This window comes from Felis catus, chromosome B4, assembly GCF_018350175.1.
Source record: "Felis catus isolate Fca126 chromosome B4, F.catus_Fca126_mat1.0, whole genome shotgun sequence".
Classification (NCBI taxonomy): Eukaryota; Metazoa; Chordata; class Mammalia; order Carnivora; family Felidae; genus Felis; species Felis catus.
This window is the reverse complement of record NC_058374.1, coordinates 20526237-20541424: the sequence shown is the minus strand read 5'-3', so window position 1 is coordinate 20541424 and position 15188 is coordinate 20526237. Positions and strand designations below refer to the sequence as shown.

General features: G+C 38.3%; 1 protein-coding gene and 1 pseudogene across 18 annotated transcripts in view; both read right to left on the bottom strand.

Moving 5' to 3' along the window:
• Positions 1 to 15188, bottom strand: part of MLLT10 (MLLT10 histone lysine methyltransferase DOT1L cofactor) — a 237965-nt gene that overhangs the window by 131452 nt on the left and 91325 nt on the right. The gene's annotated exons all lie outside the window — the stretch shown is intronic.
• On the bottom strand, positions 1966 to 6768 carry LOC109501350 (annotated as a pseudogene).

The following is a 15188-nucleotide window of genomic DNA, read 5'->3' as shown; positions in this document are numbered from 1 at the left end:
CTTTGAGGAGGGACCCAGATGTTAGACTTGGAAGACAAAGACTTCAATCAAATGGAAATACTTGAGTTTAAAAAATTCATTAAAGAGGCTCAACAGTAGATTTGAGTTGGCAGTCAGAAACCAATCAACAGACTTAAAAACAGATCAATAAATGGGGCGCCTGGGTGGCTCAGTCGGTTAAGTGGCCGACTTTGGCTCAGGTCATGATCTCTCTCGGTCAGTGAGTTCGAGCCCCACGTCAGGCTCTGTGCTGACAGCTCAGAGCCTGGATCCTGCTTCGGATTCTGTGTCTCCCTCTCCCTCTGCCCCTCCCCCATTCGCATTCTGTCTCTCGCTGCCTTTCAAAAATGAATAAATATTTAAAAAAAAAATAAAAAAAAAACAGATCAATAAACGTGTGCCTGGCTGGCTGAGGGGAGAGCATGTGACTCTTGATCTTGGGGTCATTAGTTCAAGCCCCATACTGGGTGTACAAATTACTTAAAAATAAATAAACTTAAAAAAAAAATAGATCAATAAAGATTATACAATCTGAAGAAGGGACTTCTTTAGATTATACTACCTGAAGTACAATTTCCAAAAAATGTGGGACACCATTAAGTACACCAGCATACGTATGAGAAAACAAAGAGATGAAAGAAAGGGACAGAAACTGAATCTAAAGAAATAATGGCTGAAGATTTCCCAAATCTGGTTAAAACCAATAATCTACAATTCTAAAAATCTTGATAAACACTAAGAGATCCACGCTCAAATTGGTCAAAGCCAAAACACACAAACAAAGATATCTTGAAAGCAACAAGAGAAAAATGGTTCATCACAAGCAAGGAAAACTACAATACAATTAACACCTGAAGTCTCAAAGGAAACAATGGAGGGCAGAAGGCAGCAGGATAAGATATTCAAAAAGCTTAAAGAACAAAACTATCAACCAGGAGTCCAATATCCAGGAAAGCTATATTGCATAAATAAAGATGCAATAAGGACATTCCCAAACAAACAAAAACAGATATTTTGTTGCTCCAATCCTAACAAGAAATACTAAAGGAAGTTCTTTAGGCTAAAATCAAGTGACACTACACAACAATTACAACACACACACACACACACACACACACACACACACGCAGTCTAAGAGCTCCAGTCAATTTTACCTCAATAGAGCTGAAATCTTTAAAAAATAAATCTAACAGGCCAATTAATAAACACACATAAAAGGCTCTAACAAAGGTAATTATACAGAAAAAGATAAAAGACAGTATGATTAAATATTTCTCATTCTTCTCTTAATTCAAAAGGCAAAAGCATAAAACAATGCCCATAAATTGTATTGTTGGGCCTATAACAGAGAAATGTAATATATTTCACAATGACAACACAATTAAAGAGGGTAGGAATAAAGATATATTGGAGTAAGGAAGTAACACCAGATGGTAACTTGAACCCATATGAAGAAATGAAGAGAAACACAAATGGCAAATGGTATCTAGCAACACACACACACTATATAAATATATCTGTGGTCTACTTCTCTTAGCTTTAAAAGATAAGGGGAGGCCTCAGTGGCTCACATGATTAAGTGTCCAACTCTAGATTACAGCTCAGGTCATGATCTCATGGTTCATGGGTTCAAGAGCCATGTCAGGCTCTGCACTGTCAGAGCCTGCTTGCAATTCTGTCTTCCTCTCTCTCTCTGACTCCCACCCACTCTCTCTCTCTCAAAATAAACATTTTTTTAATGTGTATTTTAAAAAAGACTATATAGAGCAATCACTATGTTTTAATTTGAGAAAGAGACTCAGAGCACACAAGCAGGGGAGGGGCAGGGGCAGGAAGAAAGGAGAAATTGAGAGAGGGAGAGGGAGAGGGAGAGGGAGAGGGGGAGGGGGAGGGGGAGGGGGAGAATGAATATGAATATGAATATGAATATATGAATATCCCAAGCAAGCTCCACACTCAGCATGGAACCCGAAGGGGGACTCAATCCCACAATCCTGGGATTATGACCTGGGCTGAAATCAAGAGTCAGACACTCAACTGACCAAGCCACCCAGGTGCCCTAACAGAGCAATAATTTTAACAATATATTATTGTTTGTAGTTTATACAAACATAATATCTCTACTAATAATAGCACAAAAGGGGGAAAGGAATGGAGACATATAGGAATGAATTTTCTGTATCTTACTGGAGTTAAGTAGATTCTGATAAGATAAATATTGCAAACCCTAGAGCAACCACTAAGAAAATAACCCCAAAAAATATAATTTAAAAATCATGAAAGGAATGAAAAATGTACACTAGAAATACCCACTTAAGGTAAAAGAAGGTACTATAAAAGAAAAAGAGAGGACCAAAGCAGCCATAAGACAATGCAAACAAAAAGTAAAATGGCGGGCATAAAACCAACCATATTAATGATAGCATTGAATGTGAATGTATTCCAATCAAAAGGCAGAGATTAATAGACCAGATTAAAAAAAAAGAAAGTTCCATACACTGTCTGCAAGAGGAATACTTTAGATTTGATAGTACAAGTAAGTTAAAAAGATTAAAAAAAAAAAAAAAGATATAGTACGCAAAGAGCAAGTATAAGATGGCTGGAGTAGCTATCATTATATCGGACAAAAACAAAAAACAAAAAGAAAAAAATAGACTCTTGAAACAAAACATCACTAAAGATAAAGAGGAATATTTTATAACGATAACAGTCAATCCATCAGGAAGATACAATTATAAGCGTAAATGTGTGTATATACTATACATATACAGAGAGAGAGGAAGAACAAGAGAGCCCCAAGACACATGAATCAAAGTAGAAAAAAGTAATTTGATTATTTTATTTTTTTAAGTGACCTGGGCTGAAACCAAGAGTCAGATGCTCAACCAACTGAGCCATACTAGCACCCTAATATTTTGATAATTTTTAAATATTAGCTATTAGATTAAGAAGAAAATATGCAAAATAACTGAGGATTATTGAAAAATTGTTCCCAAACAAAATCATATCTAAATAAAATGTCAAGTATGTGAATAAAGCTATACTCAAGAGGCAAATTCATAGCCTAAAAAGTTTTCCCTGTTTTAGAAAAGTAATATTTTAACCGAACTATTTATTTTTTTAGTATGACAGAACATTTAATTACATCAGTTTCCCATCAATACACTAGTCATTTAATGATGATTACATTGGCCATTTCCACTGGTTGGCAGGAGGCTCTTCCACTAAAGGCTCCCATGGTTTTCATTATATCATTTTTCCTGCCAGACTTAATTCATTTTCAGCTTGAAGAGTCACCTCTTCCAGTTGCCCACCCTGAAGTTGGTCTAACTGCTTAACATCTGATTCCACTGTAACCATACACAAACACATTTGTAATCTGTTCTGTATATTTCCTATATGCTGCATTTTTAGGAATTTGCTCAAGAACGTCAAGAATCTTTGTGTCCAGTATTCTTAACCTCTCGTGTGGACTCTCACATACAGCCAATCCCACAAGGCCAGGGGTCTTCTTCAGCAAATCTGCCATGGCAGTGCCAGTAGGCTCGGGACACACAGCCCTTTGAACCTAATTTTTTAAATTAAAGAAACAGGCCTCATATCAAAAGGATTCTGGGGCCAAATTCCAACCCCACCTAAGAAGTAGCTGAAAGCATCACTCCAAATATAACTTGAACAAGCCACTTAAACTACAAAAATACAGATGTGCTGTTGTGAGGCAACTAAGTAGCCTGAAATCCAAGGGAAGACATATTCTCCCCCCAACTTCCTAAGAAGCACAAAATGTTCAGACTCTCCACCACTGATACAGCAAGAAAGGGAAGACATGGAGAAAGACATGCATGTAAGAAGAAATCAGCTAAAATTTTAATATATTGTTGTTAAAGGCTGATTGAGGGCTAATATGATACTGCAGAACCACTAGAACCACTGATAAAAGAGTTCTCACTCACTCACAGGCTCTACTACATGAACTTTTATGAGGGGTTCACGGGGAAGACTGATACCAAGGAGACAAAACCACCAGAAAAAATCTCCCTTGAGGTTCAGGCATGAAGAAGAGGATCAGACTCTACTGATGGTAAGATATGAAATCCTACCTCTCACCCAAACACTCCTTTCAAAAGCATTTGGGGGACTGGAGCAAGCCCTGTCACATCCAAGACATGGGTAAGGCCCACCATGACTAGGAATACAAAGGAAAAACTCTTTACACCTAGGCAAGGGGCGGGAAAAATTCTCAAACCCAAATTCCCAACCCTGTTAGTAATAAAATTAAGAGGTCTTCTAGTGCTGGGGGTAGAAGCAGAAAGTTCTCTTCCTCACAAGTCTTTCCAAAGACACAAATATAAGTCTGCCATGGTGAGGAGGAAAGGAATGGTGAAACTGTGAGGCCCAGACATACAGGGCCTACCAAAGAGAGAGGGTGGACCAAAACAACAGAGAAATCCCAAGCCCAAAACATCAAATAACAAACAACGGCAATCTAACACTAAGGGAGAAACAAAAGCATACCAGGAAGAAACTTAGCGTCTCTGACTCAATATTGTTTCTATTTCCCTTGCTGCCATGACCTAAAACAGAAACTTCTGCTTAGCCCTGCACATAGGAATGTTACAGCTAAGATTTGAAAAAAACTGCTTTTTAAAATCCAAAATCTACCTCACCCGAGGAGACAGAGGAGATAAGGAAGTACATAAATGACTATGCTGTGTTTAAGATTTACAGGAACAACATGACCAGATTCCTATACACAACAACAAACTGACCAAGAACAATGAAGTTACTTGACCTTCCTTGATGTCTACAGGTATCAGTCGCCTTTTGACTCCAACTCCCTCCCACTTTCCCCCTCTTAACATAAAAGAAGCTCAAATCTCTAGCTGAGGAACTGGCTCTTTGGGACAATAGTCTGCCATCTCTTTGGTCTGCTGGCGTTCAGTATCAAGTCTCTTCTCTACATCCACATCTTGCCTCTTGACTCACTGGCCTGTCACACAGCAAGCAGAACAAACTCGGGACTTAAAAGTGTGGTAAAGAAACCACCCTCTGTGGCACTGGTGAACAGATACAGCTAAACGCTGGGGGTGGAACACAAACACTGTGAAAGCAAAGAACCTAATACTCCAGGGCTCCTGGGTGGCTCAGTCAGTTAAGCGTCTGATTCTTGATTTCACCTCAGGTCATGTTCTCGCAGTTCATGAGTCCGAGTCCCTTAGGGTGAGCCCCGCTTTGGGTGAACCCCGCTTCTCTCTCTCCCTCCCTCCCCTCCAAAAAAAACCCCTAATACTCTGGCCTTCCACCTAAACTTATAGTATCATTAGAAGATGACCAAGGGGCAAGGCCACCCCAATGGGCTCAGAGGACAGAGCATCAAGCCACGCAGAATTATTCTCAATCTTAGAACCTAAAAACTGTCCTGTTGAGTTACAAACCTGCTTTGCTTTAGTCCAGTAACCCCTTTTTGCCTTCTAACTTCTCCCTTTTAAAATGGGACCATCTATACTACACCTATCCTACCACTGTATCTTAGAAGCAGACACCTTTCCTATATTTCACAGGGTCACAGATGGAAAGGAATTTTGCCTCAGGATTGACCATACCCAGAATTTCACCCACATCTGATTTACATGATTCAGAATGAGATCTGGAACAATCTCATTGAGATTATTAATACTTAATAAGTATTTAATACTTATTAAATTCTGAATTTAAGAGTTGATGCTAGAATCAATTAAGACTTTGAGAGATGATAGGATGAAATAAAAGTATTTTGCATGTGGTAAGAACATGAAGGCGGGGAGATTACTATGTGTTGAACTGTGTCCCTGAAAAAAGGTATGTGAAGTCCTAATAACCCCAGTAACTCAGAATGTGACCTTATTTGGAAAAAGGGTCACTGCAGATATAATTAGTTAAGATGAGGTCACACTGGGGTAGGACAGGCCTCTAACTGAATATGACTGGTCCTTATAAGAAGATGGCCACTCCACTTGAGGACACAGAGGCAATGAAAGAACAGTGGGGTCAAAAAGCAGAGACTGGGGGGATAAATCCATAATCCAACGAATGCCAAGGATTTCCTGTCACCACAACAGGCTGGAAGAGAGGCACAGAACTGATGCTCCCTCACAATTCTCAGGAGGAACCAATGCCAATAACTTAATTTCAGACTTCTACTTCTAGCTTCCATAACTGTGAGAGAATGAACTTCTGTTGTTTTAAGCCACCCAATTTGTGGTACTTTCTTAAGGCAGCCCTAGGAAACCAATACAGAGGCTGTATGAAAAACTGGCTAGGAGTTGGTTATGTTTTGGAGTCGGGTGATGAACTAGGAGGGATGGGAAGTAGTTTCATTCTATTATTATTTTCTACATATGACAATTTCCAAACCAAATACTTATATTGTTATAATATGTAGAATAAAAACGAAAACTTCACGTAAGCATAATTTAAAAAGTTAGAAAACATTAGAATAATAAAATTAGACATAAAGCCTAAAACTGTTCTTTATTATTAGGCACAAAACAGATCCATCAAGGGCTTAGATAAAGGTAAAAACCCCAATGAAATGTTTATGTGAAGAAAACCCAAAAGAAATGAGGTGACACAAAAAGTATTCAACACATTCAAAAAAGTAAATTAATTTGTAAAGAAAGCATCAAAATTATTTTATACTGTTATAAAGATCTATATGCCCCCAGTATCACACAGCACACCGATTTAGTAGCCTACTTTCAAACCAGACTTTTTGCAGCTAAGATATATTGCTTTGTTACCTCATCCTTGTGGAGGAGAGGAGGTAGATACAAAAGGTACCTGGCTTATCCCCTAAAAAAAAAAAAAAAAAAAAGGTCACATGCTGTGTTAACTGGGGATTTGGGTAGTCACAATTTCAAAGCAGGCCAATGCTTTGAACTTTCAAAGGGAAAAACAAATCAGACCCATCATGGACTTAAAAAAATGGCAAACTGTATTCTACAACTTTGTACCTAGAGAAAAATTCCCCCCCAGCAATAGTAACCTGATGACAATCAGAACTTGTTGCTAGGCACTCTACTTCTCTTTGACTATTTCATGGTTTCCTATTACCTGGCGCTGCTGACATTACCGTTGGGTGATGAAATCTCATTATTCTAATTTCAGACCCAAATGTATCCTTATCATTTTCTTCTTAGATGTCTTGTTTTTTCCTGTATCTGGCATCTCTGATCATCTTATTACTCCTTGTAATTATAAATATGTACATGATATTTATATGATCCTGTAAAATAAAACTTCAAGTTTTCCTTCTCTTAAAATACTACTATAAGCTATGGGTCTCCCAACTTACATGACCTCCCCATTTCCATCCTCTCTCTTTGAACCTGCATATTCTACTGTCACCTTGCCATTTCCCTTTCTAACAAGTTAATAAATTTTGACTTGCACTGAATATAATTTGGTCTAATAAAAATATTTCTGACAGAACAGAAGCCTGATCCAGCAGCAGTAGGGAAGATAACCATGAAAAAGCCTCCATGCTGCAGGATGGATGAAGGCAGAGACCAGTCTGCTATAGTACGATACAATACGATATGATGCGATACGATACAAGATAATATCAGTTTTTCCATAGCTGTGGAAAAAATACTGTCAACCTATCCAGATATGCAATTCAACCATTCTTTTCTTCATGAAAAAAGAATGGACCATGTGTGTACTCTTGCACAAAAGACATTCACTTCTGACGATCCTTACATATTTTAATTTCAACGTTTTGGTTTTTAGTTTCCCTCTTAACAGACAGTCTTTGACAATGAGCAAAGTCATTTTCATCCTACATGTAACTTTGAAAACCGCAAGAGAAGTTGTATCACTTTGCCTTATAGGTCTCACTTACAACATGCAGAAAATAATTAGATTTTAACCACCTATGGAGAAACAGCCAGAGTAAAGGGTTACTCTGTCCATTTTCTGGAGCTTGCTGAATGATTTTGTAAATGTGATGTGTACCTTCCTTAGTCCCAGGTAGCTGCTCTGTGCTCAAGTGTAGAGATTAGTGTATAAAACAAGAGTAACACTGTTAATTGGTGCATACTCTATACAGCTGACCCTTGAACAACAAGGGGACTAGAAGCATCGATGATCCCCCATGCAGGTGCAGGTATAACTTCTGACTCCCCAAAAACTTAACTACTAACAGCCTACTGTTGACCAGAAGCCTTACCAATAACATAAAGAGCAGATTAACACATATTTTGCATGGCGTATGTATTACATACTGTATTCTTATAATAAAGTAAGCCAGATGAAAAGTGTTATTTAAAAAAAATCATAAGAAGGGGGGCCTGGGTGGCTCAGCAGGTTAAGCATCTAACTTCGGCTCAGGTCGTGATCTCATGGCTCATGAGTTCAAGCCCTGCATCAGGCTCTGTGCTGACAGCTTAGCCTGGAGCCTGCTTTGGATTCTGTGTCTTCCTCTCTCTCTCTCTCTCTTCCCCTTCCACACTTGTGCTTTCTCTCTCAAAATATGAATAAACATTAAAAAAAAAACTTTTTTCAAAAACTCACAAGAGAAAATACATTTAGGTGCTGTACCGTACCATGCTGATCGGACGAAGTCTGCATGTAAGTGGACCTGCAGAGTTCACACCTGTGTTATTCAAGGATCGGCTCTAACCCTATATACCTTAATTACTTTGCAAAGATCCCATTTTTAATCACCTTGTTTACTGCCACCCCAAAAAAACTATAAGGTGTAACTGTGTATCTATGAATATTTTATGGCACCAAAATGAAGACAAAGTGAAAAAAATACTTGTGGTATATACAAACAAAAATTTGTTATCATTATTTAAAGAGGTCATAACTTTAGAGGCTCCTGGGCAGCTCAGTGGGTTAAGTGTCCGACTCTGGGTTTCACTCAGGTCATGATCTCACAGTTCTTGAGTTTGAGCCCCACATCAGGCTCTGTGCTGACAGTGCAGACCCCGCTTGAGATTCTTCCTCTCCCTCTCTCTCTGCCCCTCCCCAGCGCACACTGTCTCTGTCTCTCTCAAAATAAGTAAACCTAAAAAAAAAATAAAAAGAGTACATAACTTTAGAATGCCTAACAGTTTAAGAGGTAAATGGGCAAAAACAGACACAAAAAGAAATATTATTCTGACAACCTGACAAGTAATCAAAAATTCAAATAACTGGATATCATTTATTATCAAACTGGCAAATGTAGAATATGATTTAAAAATGAATACAGACAATGGTGTGGTAAAAATGGCATTTTCATAAATTATTAGCTATATAAATGTGGAAAACAAACAGGCAATCTTATCAGAACCTTACAAACAAACAGGTATAATCTATGACACAATAATTCTAACTCTAGAGTTCTAACCAAAGGAAATAATCTAAACACAGAATAAAAGGGTTGGTGAAGCAAGATTCTTGTCATGCTTTAAATTACAACAGAAAAATAGCTAGTAATGTGGGAATGGTTAGGAAAATTATGACATAAACATCATAGTTAAGAGTCATCCAGGGGCACCTGGGTGGCTCAGTTGGTTAAGCATCCAACTTCGACTCAGGTCATGATCTCACAGTTCATGGGTTTGAGTCCCACATCGGGCTCTGTGCTGACGGCTCAGAGCCTGGAGCCTGCTTCAGATTCTGTCTCTCCCTCTCTCTCTCTGCCCCTACCCCGCTCACGCTCTGTCTCTCAAAAATAATAAACATTAAAGAAAAAAAGAAAAAAAAAAGTCATCCAAAGAGAAGAGCCAAGAATAAAATCTGTATATTTGGCATTATTATAACTCATACTTACAGATTTTTTAAATGCCAAATATTTAAAAATGTTTATACATTTAAAATGTATTATTTTTAAATACATCAATTATTAAATCAATCATTTAATTATTTATTATTCAAGGTAATCTAAAATTTGGTAATCCTATGACAGGGAAGCAGAGAATTTGAGTATCAAGAAGTATTCTTATAATCCTTCAGAAAATATATGTAAAACATTTTGTTATAGTTCAGATGTATATTACTCTGTAGAAAGAATTCTTACATTTTATCAGAATCCCGAAGACCCAAAAAATGTAAAGAAGCACTAGTTTAGAAAAATCGGACATGCCTTCAAAGTGTCTTCCTGGACACCTGGTACACTTTGCTAAGATTTACTATTTTAAAATCAAGCAACTCAGGGGCATCTGGGTGGCTCAGTCGGTCAAGCATCCAACTCTTGATTTCGACTCAGATCATGATCTCACAGTAAGTGAGCCTCACATCCGGCTCGTGCTGACAGTGCAGAGCCTGATTGGGATTCTCTCTCTGGCCCCTCCCCTGCTCTCTCTCTGAAAAAAAAATAAACTAAAAAACAAAAGTTAAAAACAAACAAACAACTCAAAGAGATCAGTTTACTCAGTTTTATTCAGCATGATTCCATGCTGTCATAGAGTATAGTAACAGTTTATGCTCTAATTCCATATGCTAGTGTTATATAATGAGAAAAAACATCCCAACATACAATTGTCCCTGGATCTGTTTTTTACGAAGTCATCAAGTGACCTTAAATCATCTCTTTTTAAACCTGGTCAAAACTCCTTTCTTTTTTAAAATTTATTTATTTATTTGGGGAGGGGGTGTTATTGGGGAGGGGGGGTAGGACAGAGACAGAGACAGAGACAGAGAGAATGAATGCCAAGCAGGCTCTGCGCTGTGAGCAAGACAGGGGGCTCAATTCCACGGACCTGAGAGATCATCACCTGAGCTGAAACCAAGAGTCATATGTATAAATTAAGTGACTGAGCCACCCAGGCCCTCCAGCCAAAAACTCCTTTGTGAATTATTAAACACAATTTTAATTTATTGCAAAAAAAAAAAAAAATTCTCAAGAAGGTTATGCAGAACACTACACTATTTTATAAAATTAAAGAATTAGCATATGCAAATTTGGCACAGGTACATCAGGAACAGTTTATAGGCTTTTTTACCTAGTTATTTAAATAGAATATTTACGAGACATGAAGGTAAACAAGAGCACCTAAACTCTGGCGTCTTTTGTAGAAACTAACTGTGCTCAATTGTTTTTAATTTTTTATTATTATTTTTCTTTTTTAAGTTTATTTATTTTTAATTTTTTTTTTCAACGTTTATTTATTTTTGGGACAGAGAGAGACAGAGCATGAACGGGGGAGGGGCAGAGAGAGAGGGAGACACAGAATCGGAAACAGGCTCCAGGCTCTGAGCCATCAGCCCAGAGCCCGACGCGGGGCTCGAACTCACGGACCGCGAGATCATGACCTGGTTGAAGTCGGACGCTTAACCGACTGCGCCACCCAGGCGCCCCTAAGTTTATTTATTTTTGAGAGAGCAAGAGAGACAGAGACACCACACATGAGCAGTAGAGGGGCGGGGGGGGAGGGGGAGAGGGAGGGGGGGAGAGAGAGAGAACCCCAACAGCCTCCATGTTGATAGTGTGGAGCCTGAAGGGGTTCAATCAAAGAACCATGAGATTGTGATTGAGCCAAAATCAAGAGTCCAATGCTCAACTGACTGAGCCAAGTGCTCCTATTATTTTTCTTATTTTAGAGAGAGACAAGGTGTGAGAGTGGGGGAAAGGGACAGAGGGGAAGACAGAAGGAGAGAAAGAAGAGAGAGAGGAAGAGAAGAGAAGAGAAGAGAAGAGAAGAGAAGAGAAGAGAAGAGAAGAGAAGAGAAGAGAAGAGAAGAGAAATCTTAAGCAGGCTCCACACCCAGCATGGTGCCAGATGCCACCAATGTGGGGATTCACGACCTGAGCCAGTATCAAGAGTTGGACACTCAACAGACTGAGCCACCCAGGCTAATGATGGAATGGTAACTAGGCATCTATGTTTTTCTAGGTGAAAATGGCTTTGAAGCCCAAGTACCTAGACCATACTTACTCTGTTAAAAATTTAGAACTTGGACACTGAGTCAAGTTACCTGTAGGAAACTCAGATAAAATGAGACATGGAATTAGAGATGATGTGGAAACAAGAACAGACCACAGACAGAAAAGAGACCGTAGGACCCCACCAAAGTTGGAATGGATGGTAGTCAGCCTGTGACTTTCTAGTTCCAGGTCCAACTCCCCACATATGTTGCAGGAATACCTACTGTACTGGCCTATTTGTACTTTACAGCCAGCCCTATTTGTACTTTAGCTAGTTTCAGTCAATTTAATTTTTGACTAGGATAAAGTTTTTGATCTTAACTCTAACCCTGTTATCATTTATTTTCCTATGAATAAGCCAAATTTCTCAAGTATGACTTGCCTTGCTTTAAACTACTGCCTAGCAATGTAATTTCCCTTTAAGTACAGATGTTAACAGAATCTTATCCTAGCAGATTATACCACAGAAGCATCTATCATCTAGGAGTGCCCAAGACACCAAACAAACATGAAAAAAACCTGATACTGGCAATCTGTATGTTGGTGAGATTATTAAGTTTACTTCCATGAACAATTTTAACTTAGCCACTGTGTATTGGCATTTCCAGTTTAGACTGGACTGCTGCCTTGAAAAGAGGAGGGAAGAAATAACGGTGAAAGAAAGTACACTGCCATTCTTCCACAGTCCTTAATAAACCCTGCTTAATAAAACTGCCTCTGAGCCTCGGAGTTGAAAGAAGGCAATGAAGAATGAGGCTGAACACGAAAGCACAAATACACGCAAAGCAAAGAAAAAGAAAAATAATTTACTATCCCCTGAGAAAATGAGAAATACCAAACAAAACAGAATACGTATACATGGGTGTACTGGCAAGCGGGGGAGAGACACAAACACTACAATACAGAGAAGCCTAATAGGGAAAGTGAGAATCAGCAGAGGTGCAAAAAAGGGCAAAAAGATTTTTCTATAGAGACGGTTGCAAGATTGTTTCCCTTTTCCAAACGACACAAATGTCCACAAAAGAAAAAAAAAAAATTACGTGTTCATTTGAGTAACTAGGATACACGTGCCAAGCAAAAACAAACATGTATTATATTAGATATATACAAAAGCAAATATTCAATGCTTCAGCAGAAATGTGAATTTTATCTTGGAGTCTTATAATCATATTGTTAATGTATGCTGGCAAACAACTTGTAGATTCAAGATTTGTTCTACAAACAAAGTAGTAAGTCCCACCAACATCTGCCAAGAATTTAAAGCTTAGTGTCTTTGTTCTAAGAAATGAGTCAATTAACTTGATGACTCTATATAGACTCTATCTCAGGTGATGATGATGTGCTCAGTACTTAAGTTCTTGAAACCAAAAGGCCAGTCTGATTTTTTCTTCCTCCCTCATCTGTGTGTCATCACACCCAGTCAATCAAACCTCTCATATGTTACCAAGAGATCTGCCCCTTCTTCCTTCCTAGTACTACTCTCCTACTTCAGACCCTCATTACTACCTCTGGAACACTGCAAAAGCTTAAATAGTGTCTAAGTAACTCTTGTCTCTTCTACACTCCCTCTCCCAATCTTCCTTTCACTATCCTTTAGATGGTAGACCTGAGTACATCCCTCCCCAAGTAAATCTAAAAACCCTTTATGGAAATAGAACTCAAACTCCTTAACAGGACACAGAAGGCCCTTGAGAATCTCTCAGCATTTTACATATCACACTCAAACTCCTAGCAATAGTGCCCTTCTCCCTCACCACTATACTACCCTCACTCCCTCACCCTCTCCCTCTCAACCCTCCCTATTTCCCACTTCAGAGCTTTTATGCTCCTCCAGTCTGTAAAATTAATAGCTACTGCCGCACTCCCTCCTCTTTCCTCTCCTCACAGCCAACATCCAGAGACTTCTCACTCTTCAAAATTCAGAGAAGCTACAATCTTTTCTAAGATATACCTTCCCTCTCTTCAGCACTGTCACACTACGCTAAGTAAACGTTCTCTGTGTTCTCTAATCCTCGCACATACTACACTAACAATCATTGATGTGTACATATCTATCCTACCACGTAGGAGCTTTATGTATTCCTTATGCTTCCAGCAGTGCCTAAAATCTTTAGAGGTGCCTGGGTGGCTCAGTTGGTTAGGTGTCTGCCTCTTAATTTCAGCTCAGGTTATGATCCCATGGGATCAAGCCCCAAGTTAGGCTCAGTGCTGGGTGTAGAACCTGCCTGTGATTCTCTTTCTCTCTCTCAAAATAAACATATAAATAAATAAATAAATAAATAAATAAATAAATAAATAAATAAATAAATAAATAAAATCTTTAAAAATAAAAAAAATGAAAATTAAATTAAATAAAGGATTCCTTGACTCTGAATACAAGCCTCTATCCCCGAAAACTTCAAAAACAGCTCAAAAAAAATCTGTTTCTTCAAAACTATTACAATTCTTCACATTTCTTCAAAATTATTAAGAGGTAACTTAAAGGTGACATATGCCACTCATTATTTTATTAACAAAATGTATATGTCAGTGAAATGAGGAACTGATTGCTACAATATGAAAGGTCAAAAAATAAAAACAAGAATCTGGTGACAAAATAATAGAAAAACTGGCCATTATGTATTTAATGACATGTAGAAAACTTAACAACATAATAAGTCAACACGATGAGTTCTCTGAAATTTAGATATACTACACAGATATTCTAGAAAATTTCCTTTCCTATCACTCACAAAATTTCCTTCGTGGTTTTTTTCTTTCGTTTCCTAAATCCCACTATGTTCCAGCCACACGGGATTATTTATTATTCTGTGAACTGCCTACCACCTTTCCTTTGCACTTACTATATTAGTTTATGTTACTTTCTCTGAGTGGAATCATCATATGATCCTTCTTTCCACAGGTCAAATTCCTAGTTATTCTGCAAAGTCGCTATAATCCCTTTTTATGTTTTATTCAACTCCTTAGGCAAAGGTAATCCCTCCTTTCATTATGTTCCATAACACTCCACTCACATTTTTTATTATGACAGATATCTCCCATTTTTCGAAAGTTTGTGTTATGCCACTTTGATTTGACAAAAGGCTTACGTTAATAACTGTTTTTGCTAACTGAAAGAAATCCAAAAAGAATTTTTGCTTTTACGAAAAAAAGGTGAAAAGGGAAAGCGATGTTCAGCATCTGCTTTGCCACGAAACCAACACAGTGTCAATGTGCACCCAGAGCAGCAAGAGCGGCGCTGCCCAGCTCCTTCCCCAGGAAGTACCCCGAGCATCCATCTCAGCATCAGACC